Source organism: Octopus bimaculoides, chromosome 3 (genome assembly GCF_046866305.1).
Source record: "Octopus bimaculoides isolate indiv1 chromosome 3, ASM4686630v1, whole genome shotgun sequence".
NCBI classification, from domain to species: domain Eukaryota; kingdom Metazoa; phylum Mollusca; class Cephalopoda; order Octopoda; family Octopodidae; genus Octopus; species Octopus bimaculoides.
The window spans coordinates 102,710,246-102,729,977 of NC_142930.1; the positions used below are offsets into that span (position 1 = coordinate 102,710,246).

General features: G+C 39.8%; 1 long non-coding RNA gene across 1 annotated transcript in view; it reads left to right on the plus strand.

Moving 5' to 3' along the window:
• Positions 1–17,362, plus strand: part of LOC149136645 (uncharacterized) — a 36,011-nt gene extending 18,649 nt beyond the window's left edge. Inside the window, exon 2 of the long non-coding RNA XR_016241158.1 lies at positions 16,245–17,362. This is a non-coding gene — a long non-coding RNA (uncharacterized LOC149136645). The remainder of the gene's footprint in view (positions 1–16,244) is intronic.
• The last annotated feature ends 2,370 nt before the right edge of the window (positions 17,363–19,732 follow it).

Sequence of the window (19,732 nt, forward strand, 5' to 3'; positions counted from 1 at the left end):
GGTCCAAATGGAAGCAGACATGCCTCCTAAACGACCTCAGGTCGCGAAAGATAGATATATGTGTTGTGACTGAGTCCAAGCTGAACGGCCCACAGGCGTTCTCACCTCTTCTTAATGATTACGAGAAAGTTATTTCTCCGAGTCAAGGAGGGAGTGGGGGCGTTGTGGTACTGTTCAAAAAAAGCTTGGATGTACAGGTAGGTGCAGTCTTTCTAGACCCAGAAGGTAGGCTGGTCGTTCTGGATGTAACACACGCGAATAAGCAGTCTTTCAGGTTGGTAGCACTATATGCTCCGCAAGAAAATAGACAAACGGTTTTTTTTCGAGATTTGGAAAATTTCCTAGCGACGTCGAAAACTTTAGTTTTAACAGGAGACTTCAACGCTATTCTCAACGCGCAAGTGGATAGTGGTGGCTCAATCAATAGAAGGGAAAGCCCTGGCCTAAAAAGGCTACTAGCAAGCTATAAACTAGTAGACCGCTATAGACTGGATGAACCGTTCGTTCCACCGTGGACGTGGTCTAATAACGACGGTTCACAGAGGTCTTACTTAGATAGGGTGATTATAAAAGACAGTGATAGGGATATAGTTAGTTGTCCACAATTTCACTGTACTTCCTACACGGATCACAAATTTGTGACATGTAGGATACAGTTAGCTAAGTGTCATAGACAGGGACCCGGGTACTGGAAGATGAACAAGTCTATTTTGACTAGTAAAGTCTTCCGTGCTCGGGTGAAGGAATTAGTGCAGAGGGCATTATGCGGAGCCATCGTTAATAACAGATGGTGGTGCGCCCTCAAAAGAGCCATACGTTTAGAGTCTCTTAGATTTAGTAAAGAGCTAAGTTTAGAGAGAGCAAGAGTAGAAGGGAATCTAACTAAGGAATTAGAGGAGGCCATAGTATCAGGCTCTGCATCCAGAGTGTTGGCGGCGAGGTCGGTATTATTCCGTCACCTCCAAGCCAAACACGAAGGTAGTAGAGTCAGGGCTAAGTTACGCGCGGTAGGCAGAGAAGGTATTAATGTTGCCGGATGGGCCCGTCATGTGGAGAGTCGGAGAGGCAGAAATGCTTCTTTGCAGTCTTTAATTGACGAACAGGGGCGCCGGATCGAAGGACAGGAGGAGATGCAGAAGGCCTTTCATCAGCATTTCGCACGGTTGTTTGGGACAAACGAGACGTTGGACCATGGGGAGCCCTTAAGGGATGTCCTGGCTGACGGACCGCGACTCTCAGCAAGTGAGGTGGGGCGTTGTGAAGGGCCGATCACAGCTGCGGAGGTCAAAGAGGTACTGGCAGAGAGCGCGCGGGACAGGTCGCCGGGACTGGATGGTCTGCCCTACGAGTTTTATAGTACAATGCCGGACTTGTTCGGACACTTGCTGGCTGGCGTGTACACGAACTGGCAACAGAATGGGAGAATTCCCTGCTCTGTGAGTCGGGGAGTGGTAACGCTGGTCAGAAAAGACCCGAGCAAGGGGGACCATATTAGTAATTTCAGGCCCATAACTCTACTGAATGTAGAGTTAAAGATTTTGGCCAAGGTGCTAGCAAAAAGGTTGACGGCTGTCGCGGATAAGCTTGTCGGGAGGGCGCAAACATGTGCCATTCCTGGCAGGTCGATCCGGGACAATCTTCATCTCTTACGCTACACCTTAGACAGGGTGGGGAAAGTTTCCGGTAAAGGTGGGGCATTGGTCCATTTAGACCAAAGTAAGGCCTTCGATAGGGTTGATCATCGGTACCTGGCGGCAGTCCTTGAGGCGGCTGGGCTAGGCCCGGATTTCCGCGGTTGGATCAAGGCCATTTATGGTGGCATCAAATCCACGGTTCAGGTGAACGGTTACCTGTCGGAGCCGTTTGAGATCAGGCGTTCAGTCCGTCAAGGGTGCCCCCTGTCTCCGCTTCTGTATGTTCTGTCTCTCGAGCCATTGCTGCGGAGGTTGGAGAAGTTGGGAAGCACCACTAATGAAATCGGATGTGGTAAAGGTGTTTCGGCGTATGCGGATGACGTCACCATCACCGTATCCAAGATGACTCAGCTACCTCGCGTAGCAGAGGCAATCAGAAGATACGAGACGGTGGCAGGGGCAAAAGTTAACATGGACAAGTCTGTAGGTTTGCGGCTCGGCACCTGGAGCAGCAAGCCGATAACGTCCAGTGTTGTTGGACACTGGACGGATGGCCCTGTTAAGTTGCTCGGAGTTTGGTTTGGTCCGGACTCCCAGACGGAGAAAAATTGGAGCGAGGTGACGAACAGGGTAGAAGCGCTATCCCGGACTTGGTCTGGAAGGGCGCTGTCCCTGAAAGGAAGGGCGGAGGTGGTGCAGACGTTTATTGCGTCAGTTATCACCTACCGCCTCACCGTCGTCCCCTGCCCTGATTTGTGGCTAAACAAGCTGGTTCGGATTCTCTTCCGCTTTTTGTGGAGGGGAAAGCCGCTTGTGAGGCGCTCCGTGTGCTGTCAGGAACCGTTAAAGGGTGGCCTAGGGATGCCGTGGTTGTTGATGTGCAAATATGCACTGAGACTAAGGCATCTCTGGTCTTACCTGGATGGTGGTCAGGTGTGGAATTTGCTCGCCGAGGAATTCTTTCCACGACCAGCCTCTCTAGAGGGATTTAAACCCGGTTTAATTAAAAGACAGAAATCGACTGAATGGCAAAAGGAATGCCGGCAGGCACTTGAGCTAATCCACAAGGCGGGTAAGGCCGGCAGCGGGAATACCACCTCTGCGTTTTACAAAGGGTTGGTAGAGTTTAAAAGTGACGACGTGCTAGGAGAGACACTGGGGCTCGATGAGAACCAACTATCCAACCTGTTTCGGAACACTTTCAGGGCGGGGTATTTGGATAATTACCAAAGATCCCTGAATTGGCAGTGTTTCAGGAATGCTTTACCTGTCCACGAGAAATTGTCCAGGCACGGGATTTCAGTGCCACCCGAATGTCCAAGATGCGGGCAGGAGAAGGAAACCATCCTGCACGCTCTTGTTCAGTGCACCCATCTTTCGGAGATGACAATTTACGTCGAACACGTGCTGTCGCACCTAGGAAGAGTACAGCTATCGGCTGAGTCTGTGATTAAGAATGCACCGCCCACCGGACTACCTAAGGAAGGTGAGGCTTGTTTTCTATGTACAGTCGCAGTTATGAAAGAGTGTGCATGGAGAACTCGAATGCAAGGTATGAAGACAAGAACCTTCATCTCCGGCCCTGGAATGCTATACTATTTCAGGTACCACCTGAAAAGCAAGATAGGGCTGGAGAGAAGACACCTGTCTAGAAGAGTATATGAGGAAAGATGGAAGGAAGTAGGAAGGAAGTTGCGAGTGAGCGGCCCAACTTAAAACTTTCCTGAAAAAATACAAAGGTGTAGACTGGTGTACCCTGGAATTAGGTGTAAACCATTGGAAATATTCCAAGTTTTGTAGAAAAATTTTTAAATATATATATTTTTAAACGTATATTTTTTTAAAAAAAAAGCTAAAAAGACTCACTAAATGACAATTCTTAAATGTTTGTAGTGTCCTGTATTGTCCCATCTATGTATGATATTTTATTATCGTAATAAAGAGAATTGGCAAGCTACTTCAGGCTGATGACGAGCAAAGACTCAGAAACATGTCCCTGAATGCTGGCTAGGCTGGGTGGGGGAGCTTGTCTCCCCTTCACAAACTTAAGGACACAGTAATTGTGTCAAGGCCGACAAGAAGCGGTCCAGCTTCCTAGGGCTAAACGGCAGTAGTGTATTCCCTTATTGGGATTGTCACATTAAGTTGACAATATACTACAACTTTATATATATATATATATATATATATATATATATATATATATATATATATATATATATATATATATATATAGATTGATAGAAGATAGATACTTGCATACATGTATATATATGTGTATATATATATACACACGTACTGTTGGCGTTTTCTTTTCCTTCTTTGGACTTTTCTGTTTCTTCTTTCGGACGAAGAGTTATTCTCGAAACGTCAAACTCTCTTTTTTCACCAAGCGTCAAGCTAGTACATTGCTTGTGCACGTCCTCCTGTTGTCCGTTAATTTGACTCGCTTATTTGAATTGATTTATAATAATAATAATAATAATAATAATAATAATAATAATATAAGCTAAAACACTACAAAAGCGCCTATCACCCCTTAATTTTCTCTTTGTCCCTAGTACCTATATAAAATCCCGCCAACCCTAAGAGGCGTTATTACCTAGTTTTAGAAACATAAGTTATACTGAACGGATATGAGCTGTCATAGCTTATACTAAACGAGTAGAAATTATCAAACTATCGGTTGGTGATCTAGTATCGCTTCATTTCTGGTTTTTGCAGTCTTTTAAAGTATTTTGCCTCTGTAGAATCATTGAAATATAATTCACATATACATATGCCTGTGTTGTGTCTGCGTGTGTGATGTACGATTGTGCATACATTTGTAAATGGATTTGTTTTCTTCATTTGAAATTAACCAGTTTCTGTTGAATGTTGTTTTGTGAACCAACATTCAATTCAATATTTTTGACGTGCTCCTTCAATGAGCAATTGAATTCCAGTTTCACCCTCTCCCCATTTGCTAGGGGCTTCCAGCATCCTGCATATCTTCAGTCTGGACCCATTCTTTTCTGTTTGCTCCTTTCTTTTCATGCTACGATTTCCCCTACGATTTTGCATTTTCCCTAGGTTTCAGCTCACTTCCATCGCGATGGAGCACAACTCTAGAATAGCTCTGTGGTTTTGAGAGATTACTAGAACTCAAGATTCCGATCATATGTGATTCTTAGCAACCTTTTCAGCTACCAGCTTCCCATATTCCGTTAAAAAGGTGGCAATGAACCAAGAGTCAATGTCATTGTCACTGTCTTTGTCCATCCTCCTTATACCTTATACAGCAATGATTGATGTATGACCCGATGAGTTATTCTATTTCGGCCTATATCCAAATGAAGACCAAATAGATGTTTCCATATATTCAACGACGATCGATGCAAACTACATACACACATTGGCCAAGGCTTTCTCCAAAAATTCTAAAGGGAAAATAAAATCTGCTTCTTCGTGTTTGAAGCAAAGGTGGGCTACTTTTCTTCCCTTCCAGGTGAGAAATAATTAATTTGGTTACATATTTGTGAATCATTTCCCCCAACAATTTGATTCATATTCAAATATTTCTTGTTGCTGGCAATGCAAGCAAAAACTAATGTTTGTGTTTATTATTTTCTCCGTTAGAATTTTGGCTAACACTTTTTGTGCATGTCATGGTTAGAAATATGTTTACTTGTAAAAACTGCGTTTCTTCCTACGTGTTTTTCAAAGCATAAATATATGTTGAATCTTGTTTACATGATTTCTGCTTCTGTGATTTTCTATTTCTTTTAATTGCTTAGCTGAAAACTTGGGGGTGTGTACTGTCTCAGTCGTCAAGTTTGAAATGCCTGATATCGAAAAAAATTGTTTGGCGATTTAATGTTGTTTTTGTTATGCAGAAAAAATTATAGAAATAAAAAGCATCTTGCTCTGAACATAGTTTACACACATTCGCACGCACGCACGCACACATGCACACACGTACACACACACACGTGCGCGCGCACACATACATGCACACACACATACACAGACTCACGCACACATACATATACATATATATACACACACACACACACACACACACACACCATCCTCTAAGCTAAACATGTAATCTGGTTGATTTTTAAAAATCATACTAGCAGTTAATGGTGTATCCTGGTGAGGCAAGAAACATAAAGCAACAAATAACAATAATGTTTTCTTTATTGGCCATGAAGGATCCAAATGACAGAATGTAGACAGTAACGGAAATCCCAGCAGGGGGCGGGAGTAGGAAGCACTTGGGAGCAATCCAGCCAACTACAGATCCTGCGTATCACCAAGGCCACCAATAGCAAAGGCACGAAAACCAAGTGCCTTCTCATTCTCTCATATATCTTTTGTAGCCAACAGGTGTTTGTTTAGAATAGGCCATTCACTTGGGCCATTTTCACTACTCTCACTCAACTTTCAATAAATTTACTAGCAGTAGGACAGTAACTAACCCTTCACTCTCACATTCCTCGCCAAGTGAAACACAAAAGAGGTTGGTGAGGAATTGGCCGAGAAGAAAAGTGTCTGCTTTCAGTCCTTTCAAGACGTTCACTATACAATCTTTCTCCATAACCACCAAGTAGAGAAAAAAATCATCGGCTCTTTCCGACCGAAAGAAGGTGATGAGGCAATCTTCACGATGGAGTCGGCCAACATGAGGATCAGTTCTACATGTGACTACAGCTGTTGGACAAAACTCCACAAGTTAGCAATGCTCAAGTTGAACAAATATGTGCTGAACGGTTTCACCGCTTTGGGCACATCTCGAATTGACCTGGCTGATTGGACTTTTATACCAGTAGAGTTTATGTGGAGGTAGCACCTCTAGGCCAGGGATTTCTGGAAATTGTTCACAATCCCTCGACCAAAAATCTTCTGAGATAGACCAGCTAGTTTGTTCTCCTCGATGCCAAGTGTTTTCCAGAAAATATCGTTAAGATTGTTGTCAGGTACTCCCTGTCCTGAACTGACTTGAAGAGGGACAACGTTCTAGATGCCAAGTAGCTAGTCCCTGGCTCTTCTTTTTTCATACACAATTACGGCTCGGTCAAAGAGAGAGAGGCTACTAGAAAGCCGTCTGACAAAGAGCGACCACATCTGCTCACTTGAAAGATTTGTAGTAGAGGAAGCCTCAACGCATGTTTGCGCATCAATCACGATGTAGCAAACCTCTGCGCAAATGGGTTTTGTCAGCAAATGGGCCACCTGATCACTAGAACGCGTCTTTTCCACAAGAAATGAAGAGGTAGTTGCTCTAATCGGGTGAGAGGGAAACTGAGACAAAGCATGACAGTCAGGCAGTAATTTACGACGGATTCAAGCGTTCACCACATTTGTTCAGCTTTTCAGGGATAGCTTGTTAAGAGGTCATTTCTGGAAGAGACTGGCGACCTTGCTCATAACCTCGTCCCACTCCCTTCTATCTGAAGATATGCACCGAACGAGACATGAAGTCATTTAACCCGATCGTGGTAATCAAAGATGGCTGCTAGTGCTCAAGTAAGTATGTGTGTGTGTGTGTGTGTGCATGCGTATGTGTGTGTGTGTGTGTGTATGTGTGTGTGTGTGTGTATGTGTGTGTGTGTGTGAATACTGTTTCACTTTGTGGGCTGGTGAAAGTAGGGGCTGTTTAAGTTGGTATTAGCGACGTTGTCTTCCTGGACTGAAGTTTTATTGTCTTCCGCTGCTGTTGTGGATGTGTCTATTAGTGTTGTATAGCTGCTGTTGTTCATGTTGCTGCTATCAATGTTAATACTGCTGTTGGTGTTACCCTTGATGTTTCTCTTTTTGTTTTTGATGTTGTTGCGGTATCGCTAACAGAAGGGGGATTCTTTCTCCCTTCATCACTGTGGGTAATTTAATGTTGTCATGCTCGTGTGTTCCAGGGAGAGAGAGAGAGAGAGAGAGAGAGAGAGAGAGAGAGAGAGAGAGAGAGAGAGAGAGAGAGAGAGTAAGTGAGAGAGAGGGGGGACTAAGGGAGAGTGAGAGAGAGAATCATTAAAAAGTGGTCAGGCACTCAATGGAAAATTATATAGTTTTTTTTGTAATGAAGATTTAAGGCCCCATATTTTAGAGGTAAAAAATAATATATATATATCACCATTCATGCTACTTGGACAGATTTCTCGGCATAAGAGCAGTGAACTTTGAATAATCGAGAATCAAAACCAAGTTGGATTGCTGAATTACCAGAGCTCACTTCTTAGCAAACGGCACAATGCTGGATAATTCAGCGACAAACAGAAGAGAGGATTGAGAATTCTAGGCTAGATATAAACTTAGTCCTTTTGTTCCAGAGTAATCGAATTTATGCTTCTCACTCAACGGATTTTATTTTACATGTCCTCTGTCTCAAAGGAATTATGCATATGCTTAATGTATCTTCGCGAATACAGGGTTTCAGGTTCGATGCTACTGCTTGAAACATTTGGACAAATGTCTTCTACCATTGCCACAGATCAGCCAACACCATACGAGTGAAACTTAGAAAATGGAAACTCGCCCGGTTTAATACCACCAACTGACCCATGAATGCTTTCAGCACAGAGTTCTAATCTACCTCAAACATTCCAGCCAGATCTTCCCGCTGAGAACGCTCTCTTTGTCTCTCCCCACTTTTATCAGCAACAGACTACTTGAAAAAGAAATTGTGAAAAAATTCTCCTATTCTTAAATTTAAAGTCTAACCCGGTACTTCATTCGAACCGTTGCAGTTGTAGCTTAGAAATGTTACAACTCCAAATATTTATCCCCTAAAATTCAGAATTAGGTTTCTTTTTCACTCTAGTGAAAAATATGCAGATCAGTGTTATTTCGCAACACTTATGTTTATGCATTATCAGGAGATTTTGTATACCTTTGTCATATCGTTTTTAACAAGTTAGTCGGGGGAGATTTTCGTTTTTTTTCTTTACTTCATGTTTGTGAGTGGCTACATATCATCGGTTATGCGATGGATATTTTCTTTTCAACAATATATCCATTATTTAGCAAAATTATTGTTGATAAGATGCTTTCACAATGTAGACAGTTCTATTTGAATTAGTTTAAATACTGATCACTGACTATTAGTTTTCCATACACACACATATTGACACCCGTTTCTTTTCGTGGCCGGCAAACAATAGTTGATTATTATTTTCTTTCTTCATAGGGAATTGTATTGAATTAAGTACTGAATTCTAATGATCAATTAGAACTTCGGTATCCCGCTAACCTAGTACTACCAGACAACGCTTGTGTCATCAATATATCTTAACTAAGGAACTGGATTCTATATTGCAACATCCAATTATATGCCATCAAAATGTTACGCATAAATGATAGAATTATCAATGTTAATGTGTAACCCGTAGCTATTACTTCTGTTTCTTGATATAATTTTTAATGGTAGTGATTTCTGTGCTGACGATAAAGGAAAGATATTGAAGAAAATACAATTCTTGTCTAATGTTATTGTCGACAAGTCTTAAATGTAACTTTACTAATGTTACTAAAGTAGTGCAATGCAATGTTCATAACAAACAGATATTAAAGTATTATGATACTATCTAACATGATCTACTGTACTGTGCACTAACTAATACTAAACTAACGATGAGTTTTGTGATCAGATAATAACAGACTATTATAAAAATATGTGATAATTTGTAAGTCTTCTTAGAATAGAGAAATTAGTTAATCTTAGACTGTAAAGTACTCTGGTCTGATCTGACAAAATAAATGAGCTGAATCAAATCTAAACTGTAGTGTGTAGAAATGATCTTTGATATAACAAAATTACTGTACAGAGATTTGTAATAAACCAGACTCTATAATGATATTACACCAGACTGCATTCTACACTGATATGATTTGACATATCAATGCACTGAATAAGAATAGAACGTGAGAAATAGTATTAGATTTTACTGTGGATGTTATGGAGTTGAAAATCCTTTATGTAAAATTCCATAATCCGAAAAGTTGTTAATACTGACATAAAACACGTGACCCTTATCATAATAATGACGAAGATGACACTGTAAACACAGTGGAAAAGGTGTCCAAAAGATTGGTGAAAATGTATGATGGACTTATTGGACGAACTATAGAGCAGCGTGTATTGATAAAAGAACCAGACATCATGTCAGTGAATGAAATCAAAGAGAGACAACTACGGCAAAACTACTCCTCGTTGATAAGGCAGATGGCACTGCAATGACACTAGCGTCATTGTTGAGTTAAAAATATATTTTTAGTTTTCATTACATTCATCTGTAATTAGATTCCATATTTTATTTTTATACAAAAATCTGTATGTACTGTATTAATATTGCTACTTCAGATCCAAAAAAACTTGCGGGAGAAGTTACCCCACCGACAGCTTAACCTCTCGTTCAAATTTCTCGGATCTGACGTAGTTTTAATGTTTGGTGTGGCATTTATTTTCAAGTTCATGTGCAGTTTAACTTTTTAATCAAAACATGACATCGTATGTGGAGACTGGTATCTTGTGTTTCTGATGGTATTATGGATAAAAAAGTATAAAGAATTTATATAAACTAAATTGAAAATATGTATGTATGTACCTGTCTGTCTGTCTGTCTGTCTGTCTGTCTGTCTGTCTGTTTGTTTGTTTGTTTGTCTGTCTATCTATCTATCTATCTATCTATCTATCTATCTATCTATCTATCTATCTATCTATCTATCTATATGAGCTATATCATGAAATATAAATGGATATCTTGTTTAGACTTGGGTCCCAGCCCCAGAATCCCGTTTTATAGATATAAATATAAAAACACTTCGAAATCCGGAAAAATCATAAATCCACAATACTTTCGATCTCAGGAATTTCGGACAAAGGATGTTCACTCTAACCTGTACAGCAATATATGATGAATATAATGAACACCAGATTATTCTGTCTTGATATAGCAAAAAAAAACAAAAAAAAAAAACAGTACCACAACATGAAATTGCTTGATGATGTACTGTACAGTTATAATAAATTTCAAAATAACATTGCCCGTAGAGTGATGAAAAGGTCTAAAGAAGGCTGTGAAGGATACTGACGTCAAAGGACAAAACGATAGTTTACATTTAAACAATACCAGATCACTGTACAGTAATGCCGTCTGTCAGCACAAAACTGACTATTCTTATCAGGGCCAAAAGATAAGTCAGTTACTCATTTATTGACACTACAAAAATCAGGTGATGTCCACAATGGAGTATTGCTTTTTACATCCGGGAAGGTACTACTGCTTCACACACACACATAGGTAACCTAGACTGGAGCCAAAAAAAGCCTCAGGTGCATAGCCACACAGCTTTCTCTCTAGTTTCTAGTTCAACTATAATGGCTTCTGCTCCTCAGAACTATCCGGGCTCATGCTACGTCCTCTCAGCCATGCCAGACCCACTGTGCTATCATCCTCTCATCGTCCATACTGGTTACAAAATCATAGACCCAGCACTAACCACTACGCTTTGACCTTCTTTACAAGAACATTGGCCCTCTGGAACTCCTTCTATGTTCATGCCTTTCTCGCAGATGATTATATGAAATAGTTCAAGATGAACATTAATTACATCCTTCACACTAGATTTGGAGGGTTTGTGGAAGTCACAGGTATGCTCCTTTCCCGAGAACCAGATTGAACAAAGACATGATAATACCAGACTACTGTACAATAATGCAATGTGTCAGTACAGTAATGATATTTGTACAGTACAGTACAGCAATGAAGTGCGTCTATATAAGACTACTGTACAGTAATGCAGTGAGTTTAATACTAGACTACAGCACAATAATGTAGTGTAGTAATACAGTGATGAAAAAATTAAACAATTGTAGTAATGTATAGCAGTACCAAAAGCTCAAGTAGACTACAATATAATATTACAGTGTGTCATCACCTGACTACTGTACAATGGTAGAGTGACAATGCTGGACTAGCGTACAATAATGTATGACAGTACCAATTAACTCTACATTTGTATATGGCAATACCAAACTACAGTTCTGTAATGGAGTGTGATAATAGACGACATTGCCGAACAGAAATGTCGTATGGCAGAAATGTAGTATGAAACAACTGCAGAGCAGAGGAAGTATGACAAAATGAGTCTGTATTAGACAGCAATGATATTTGAAAAAATCAATCACGTAGTACTTTACATCAATTCACTGCAAACCAACCAGTGTCTCCCGTTGATAACACGTTTCTATAACAGACTTTACAATACGGTGATACATTGTGATACAAGAAAAATTTAAAGTTATAACTATCAACATCAAAGAGTTAGTAGAAGAGTGCATTGGTCTCCTATTAACAGAGATGTTTTGTGAGAAGCCGCGAATAAATCAGAGGAGGAAAACAGTTGAAATATAATGTCATGCTTCAGTAGACAGGTCTTCCGTAAAGATAACACTACAAAAGGTAGGGCAAATATTTAATGGTTTCAACATTTAATTACCGAATTTTACCGGTGTGTGAGACATAGTGAATCATTATTCAGGCTCTGTTCTGCTGAGAAAAATAAATGTCTTCAACATTGACAAATATAGTATTTTTCATCACCTCCTTTATATGCTCTTGTCTGTATATATATATGTATCTATGTATGCATATACGTGTATATATGTACGTGTGTATGTGTGTGTGTGTGTGTGTGTGCGTGCGTGTGTATGTGTGTGTGCGTGCGTGTGTGCGTGCGTGTGTGCGTGTGTGCGTGTATATATTTGTGTGTATGTGTGTGTGTGTGTGCATGAGTGAGTATTAGTCTATAAACTACGGAGTCTTACTGAGTAATGGGTTAGTTCTGGATTTAAGCGTGCTGATATAAGAGAAATTAATCTACTCGAATGAATCTACCAGCCAAAGTAGAGGCTCAACGAGGTTTCTTGTATTGCTAGAAATAGTAGCGAAATATCTATAAAATCACAACTAAGCATTTAAAAAGGAAACTCGCCTTCAATAATGAAACCTTAGATAAAAATGGAACGGCCACGGTATGAATGCTTTGGTCATTAATTTGCTCAGTCATGAGTTAAACTACAGCACCGCATTCCGTTCTACATCTTTTAACATAGTTTATTAATTAGTATTAAGTGAGGTAAGGTTTTGTATAATTAGCTACTCGTATTCTCGAATATAAGAACAACAGAATTGAAGACGAATCTCATGGTTTCAAATACATGATCAATCAGCTCTCTTTCGCTCTCTCTCTGCCTGTGTATGTGTCTGTGTATGTATGTATGTATGTATGTATGTATGTATGTATGTATGTATGTATGTATGTGTATACATACATACAAACAGCATGAAAAGATCCTTGCTTTGGTTAGGTCTTCTCATGAAGACATGGAGGGTAGGGTTAATGTTAAAGGTAAAATGTCTCAATAAAAAATGGAGTGAAACAGGGGGATATTCTGGCATATATTTTGCGATGGTTTTCTGTATTGCGTTCAGAAATTGCAGATATGGTGTTTACATCCATTATCAAACCTCTGGCAGCATATTTGATATCAAGCGCTTTGTTGCAAAAACAAAGGTATTTACCTCTATCATAAGAGGCCTTTTGTATGCAGATGATTGTGATCTAGTAGCGCACACACAGACTGATATGCAACACATTTTGAATGCATTCTCTGATGCTTGCACTGCCTTAGGATTGACTGTCAGTCTCAATAAAACTGTTGTCATGTACCAACCTGCCCCTGGTAATCAGTATAGTGAACCAAATATCTATGTGTATGGTAAACGACTTGGTGTAGTTGATCAGGTTGTCTACCTGGGAAGCACTGTTAATAGATATAGTAATTTGGATAGTGAAATTCCATATAGAATTAGGAAAGCAGGTAATGCTTTCGGAAGGCTAGAAAGGCGCTTATGGAGTCGGTGAGACATATGCAGGAAGACAAAGATAAAGGTGTACAAGGCGTGTGTGCTCTCTTCTCTTCTTTATGCCTGCGAGACCTGGGTCACATATCGATACCACTTTAAACAGCTGGAACGTTTCCATCAGGTGTGTCTCAGACAGTTCTATGGGATTAATTGGGAGGACCACATCAGTGATCTTGAGATATGGGAAGGCTCTCGGTGTGAAAGTATAGAAGATCTTGCGTTGAAGAAAAGACCCAGATAGAGTAGTCATCTGGTCAGGATCTTTAGCTTTATATTAACATCCGCTGGGCAGCTGATTTCCACAACTGTACACAGCTTCTCTTCTCCAAGCCAAAATATCCCAAATTACTATGTCAGGCCTATCGTGTTTACATTTTATTGAGATGTCACTGGGACATTCCACCAGTGCTCCTTTTTATTATGAGTGGCCATGCCTTCTACCATACTCTATGTTCTTATTTCTTTGGCCTCGGGATTATCCTTCCGACGGATCTCATTGTACAGTGTCCTAACTACAACATCATATCTCATTGGTAGATAATACCGTGACGAAATTTTCGGACAACTGCTTATGATGTGAGTGATGTCTTCGGTGTTAACACCACAAAGTCTGCATCGGTTATCACATTTTGCTGCTTTTCCTGCGTCTCTGTCCCTTGTGTGCATCAAGTATTTGATTGATATTTCTTGTTCCTGGATTGCAAACACATACCCTTCAAAGTGGGAGGTTGTAATCCAGTCGTTAGTTCATGATATACACCTTTGATGATCAATGTTACACTCATCTCGGAGCTTTCTACTAACATATCCATGCATGGTCTTCTGCTCATATATGCTCATCCTTTCATCTGATGATACGTCGCGATAGAGTCGTGTGACTTCTTTGGGCATGTGTTTAAAGTTATCAGGAATGTTGCTCAAGGAGCTACTTTCCAAGCCTCATGCATGTAAACTTGGTCAAGGGATGCACATTGACACTTGGTGGTTAAAAGATATTGCCAAAAGGATATGATACGACATTCAAAGGCAGTCTGGATTGGTGTTAAGCCTCTGCGTCCTTGTTTTCGTTTTAGGTAGAGGCGGTCTGCGTGACTGTTGATGTGGGAATTGTATGCTGGGTTTTCACATCAATGGCATGTATGTATGTATGTATGTATGTATGTATGTATGTATGTATGTATACACATGATGGCTGCCCCCTCGTTATCGAGTATGGCCATTGCACGAGGCTATTTTATATATGCGTGTGTATATTCATATTTATTTTTGTCAATATGTTTTATCGTGAATTATTTTCTCTTGTTTATCTCGCTTCCTGAAACCCCACTTTCTCTTTTGTTTTAAACCCTCTTCACGTGCTTATACCTTCACTCGCTTTCCTTTACCACTTTCTGCGTACATGCGTACAGGTATGGCTGAAGTAGTTAAGAAGTTTTCAAAAAGTAAAGATTTTCTAATATGTAGTATAATTTCTATTTTACTATCATTCATAGTATTATAAGTCACAGTAGCCTTCAGTAAAATTTGTATAATGTGGATTGAAAGTCGATGATGCTGGGTTGGGTGTATTTAGAGTAATTTTATAATTGATATTTTTAAACCAACGAATGACTGCACTATTGTTGAAGGTTAGTTACTTTTCTAATATTGCTGTTAACGTTACCTAAATTTTTCTTGTAAATTAATCCGATTTCGATTTAGCAGAGTTAATTCACCTGTATTATGGGTTAGAGTCAAATATTTTTTTAAAGTACTTAAGTATAACAAACTTCGCACTCAAACCTATAATCCTATTTAATTTGTGAGCTACATTACTATTTTGCTTCACTTTTATATATTCACGCACTAGCTTGTAGTAGCTGTTACTCTCTAGTCCATGAACATTTTTTTGTTTTTCGTTTTTTTTTGTTGCTTTTTATTTTGGTTTTAGCGATTAACATTTTTGCACTAACCTTAAATTTGGAAAACGTTTTTCAATAGCAATAATTTTAAATGCAATTATAATCTTTCCGCAAACAAGAGGACCATTAATTATTACGCATACACCACCTAAATGAACCAAGACCAGCTGTTCATTCAGAAATATATATACCCACTAACTCAGTCATGTAGTACTGAGTCAACTGTATATGAAGCTCAAACTACCTTCACCAAACTATACTTTGCTGTCGTACACAAACACTGGAGGGAAATTTAAAGAGCAAGGCTTTAACCATACTTCCTTAATTAATTACACTGAAGAGACAAAACTGAAGGAATTAACTATAATAAGGTGGAAGATATTTCAGTGTTCGAAACTATATGAAGCATAAGTTAATGTGTGAATTTTTGCGGCTAAAAATAATCACACTCATAAAACCTTTCAGAATTCTGCTAAACCTCTTATACGCGAGATCTGAGGTATTTGCCAAATGTAAGCATGCTGACAAGCATATATTGACATACTGCAATTTGTTATAACCATCAGACTAAACGCTCCTACTTCTGTACACTTAGATATATCATCTGATTATGCGTGTACAGAATACACGCATTCGTTTAACTAATTGTGTATATGTGTGCATTCCCACCTATATATGCTACAATATCCAGTAACATTCCTATCTGAATATTTTTATTATTCTTTACGTTTCAACTTATGCTATTTAATCTTTATTGTTTTTTAATTTTTTTATTTCATTTGTTTTTCATAAATTTTCTTTAGTTTTGCAGATGTTTACTGTTGTAGCGATGGACTGGATTTGTTGTCTTCGAATCTGCTTTCTCTCTTCTGGTTTTGAGAAGCTTTGGTATTTTGGCAGTGTGTTACATATCCCAGTGCCCCAATAATTACAGGTATAAACCTGAACTTGTAATCTGGATAGAGCAGTTGTAGATTCCTTAATAGTTCGGCGTAGGTATTTTGTGAAGGTTACATAACTGGTGCGAAGTCCGAGAAGGGAGAAAGCAAGCGAAAGTGCAAGCACGTAAACAAACTTTAAAGCAGGGGAGAATAAAAAGGAGAAAATGTATGTTTTTAGCAAAATATTTTTTCATTGCTGAGCAGAGTTCTAAGGGTTTAACGATGTTAAAATGCTAGAATCCAGTCATAATTTCTAGAGGTAAGTTATGTAAGATAAAAATAGGCCATGGAAGTGCAATCGGGGCGTGTGGCATGGCAAGTCTTGTAGTAAGAAGAAAAAATATATCAAAAGGAATATGAAAAACTCGTTGGCAAGTGAACGAAATGGATGGGAAGTAATACGATAGGATGAGTAAGAAGTGCACGCGCACGTAGATGTGTGATAACGAACTAAAGAGTCGGTGAGTCGGAGAGTATGTGGCAAGGGATGTGTTGAACAAGTAAAGCTGGGCTGGCAGGGAGAAGGAAAGTGTATGAGTGAGAATACATGTAAGTGTCAGAGTATCATGTACTTGTGAGGGTGGATGTGCCCTCAAGTGCAGGTGTGTATTTATATGCGAATGTGTAAGTAGTGTTAGTGGATACGTATGTGCCAGGGAAACAGTATGATGGGAGAATGGTGATATGCATGTGCTGAGAGTTGTGAGGGTGTGTGTGGGGGTGAGGGTGAGATGTCGGTAGTAGGGGATGTATTGGTGTGAGTGGGGTACCGAGGAGCAGTATGGGAGAGGGGAGGGAAATAAAAGGGAGTGGTTATATTTAAGAGGCAGGCAGTGAAAAATGCATTATAGAATTTTAGTATCACTGAAGTCATGACGAAAATATTTTTTTAAACAGACAACACTAGTGGGGATTTCTTATTTTCTTATTGTCTTCTTTCTTACTTTTCAGATAGCCGGTCGCTTGACTGTTTAGGAGCGAGCTAAGATAGCAGTACGCTATGAAATGTGAACTTCCATTGCTTTGCTTCAGAGTTGATGGCGTGCATAGAAAGGTAAGCATGCAACACTACGTCCGAAGACAATAAAAAGTTGTTATGCAAAGCTGATGACCACAGGCTCTATGAAAGATGCAAGAAGAAGTGACCGTCCAACCACATCCCGATCAACGGAGAACGTGGCAACAGTGCAGGAAATGTCTAATCGAAGACCGCAAAAATCAACACGTCAAAGCAGCTCGTGAAACTGGACTAACAAGACACACAATACATACGGTGTTGCATAAAAAATTGAATTTCCATCCGTAGAAACCCCATTACGTGCAGGAGCTAAAACCTGAAGACTGTGACTGCAGAAGTCCAGATCTCACTCCATGTGATTTTTACCTGTGAGGTTACACAAAAGAGGTGTGCAAGACAAAACCTCGCACACTGGAGGACTTGGTGACATGGATTCAGGAGGTTCTCCTTGATATCCCTGACGACATACTTCAGAAGGTTGTTCATTCCATCCCTGACAATTGAATGGGGTGTGGAAAAGGAGGTGCTAGGGATGAGGAGGTGGCGAAGTTTGCAGGTTTGCTTGAAAGAAAGAATAGGTGGAAGAGGCAAGAAGCAGGAAGTGGCAGTTTTACATTAGAGGCAGTGAAAAAGGGGGCGGAGTGGCACATTGTAAGGGCAGAGTAGTAGGGTGGAAGGTAAAAGGAAATGGAAAGTGGTGTGTGTATGTATGTCAGTATACGACGGGATCTGAGCAGTTTCCGTTACATAATTGAGCTCAGCGTATATTGTATAGCCCAAAGTTAGAAACGCTTGCTGAACTTTTCACTCTGTGGGTCTCGAAACTGAGAACACGTGCTTGCTAAGAAACGTTTTTAACCATACTGCTCTGCATATACATACATAAGTGCGTGTGTTCACGTTCGTAAACTAAAAAGCAAAACTTTTTCAGTATATCTATTAATTTTCTAGATGATGAAATATTGTTCGGTCAATAGCACCAAGATCTCCAGTGGAGTAAACTCACAGCTGCATGGAGTGACGTGACGTTTTAGTTTCCAATAAATGTTGATATGTCTATATTCTTTATTATCTTTTCGCCGAAGACTGTGGCTTTGGAATCGATCGCACTCATTCATATTAAATAAATGTAGTTAATTTTCTTTACATTCAATTTTCCAGTTGAATTTTTTCATGTAAAGGATAAGAAAAGAATTAAGATATACATTTGAATTAGTATTAAGATGTCAGTCAGATTGTGAGATGTATAATGGTCCAACTTCTAGAATTTTATTAAGAAACCATATATCTTTCCAACTATGACAACTATGACGTCACCATCGAATCAGTGTAAAACTTTAACTATATCGTTTGTTGAATCAATTACATTTGACATAATAATAGTCTAAAAACCATAAATTTTCTATTTTTCCCGCACTCTCGAAAATATCTTTATCTTTTCTTTGCTACCAAAGACGAGTGCTTCTGATATAATGGGAATTTTCGCATTTTACACACGTAAATAAATATGAGAAATAATCTCAATGATATCACCTTGAAATAAGAAATATTCTCTTTTAGATATTAGTGAGAAAGAATGCAATAAAAATTCCCGTTTTATACCACATGTATGTGTTATGTCTATTAAAGAGAAACATTGAATCACAATTTTATGTCGAGCGTAATAAAGTATGTTTTGTTTACACACACACACACACACACACACACACACACACACACACACACACACACACACACACACACACACACACACATATATGTAGAAAAAATAGAAGCTGAAAATAGTTAAAATATCTTTTAACGGGTTTCACAGTTTACACTGATTTTCAAAAAGCTCGCTTGGAGAGAACAGAGTGAGTGCTTGTGTGCTCTCTTTCTGCCATTCTCCCATCCCAGGTCTCCGCTTGATCCATGTATCTAAGTCGTTGAGGGACTTCAATTGTGGAAGAAGTTGCTTGACATGCGGTGACCACACCTGCTCACCAACCAGGTAGCGCCAGAGATGTCTCAGCCTCAGTGCATACTTGCGCATCATCAGACAAGGCATCCCCAGTCCACCCTTTAAAGGTTTCTGGCAGCAGATGGAGTGCCTCGCAAGTGGCGTTTCCCTGTCCACAAAAGGCGGAAAAGGATCCGTTCCAACTTGGTCAGCCACAAACCGGGGCAAGGCACGACCGTTAGGTCGTAATTTATCAAAGATGCTGTAAACACCTGAGCAACCTCGGCCCTTCCTAGTAAGGATAACGTCCTTCCAGACCAGGTCTGGGTTATGGTCGTCACCTTACTCGTCACCTCGCTCCAGTTTTTCTCCACCTGGAGATCTGGTCCAAAC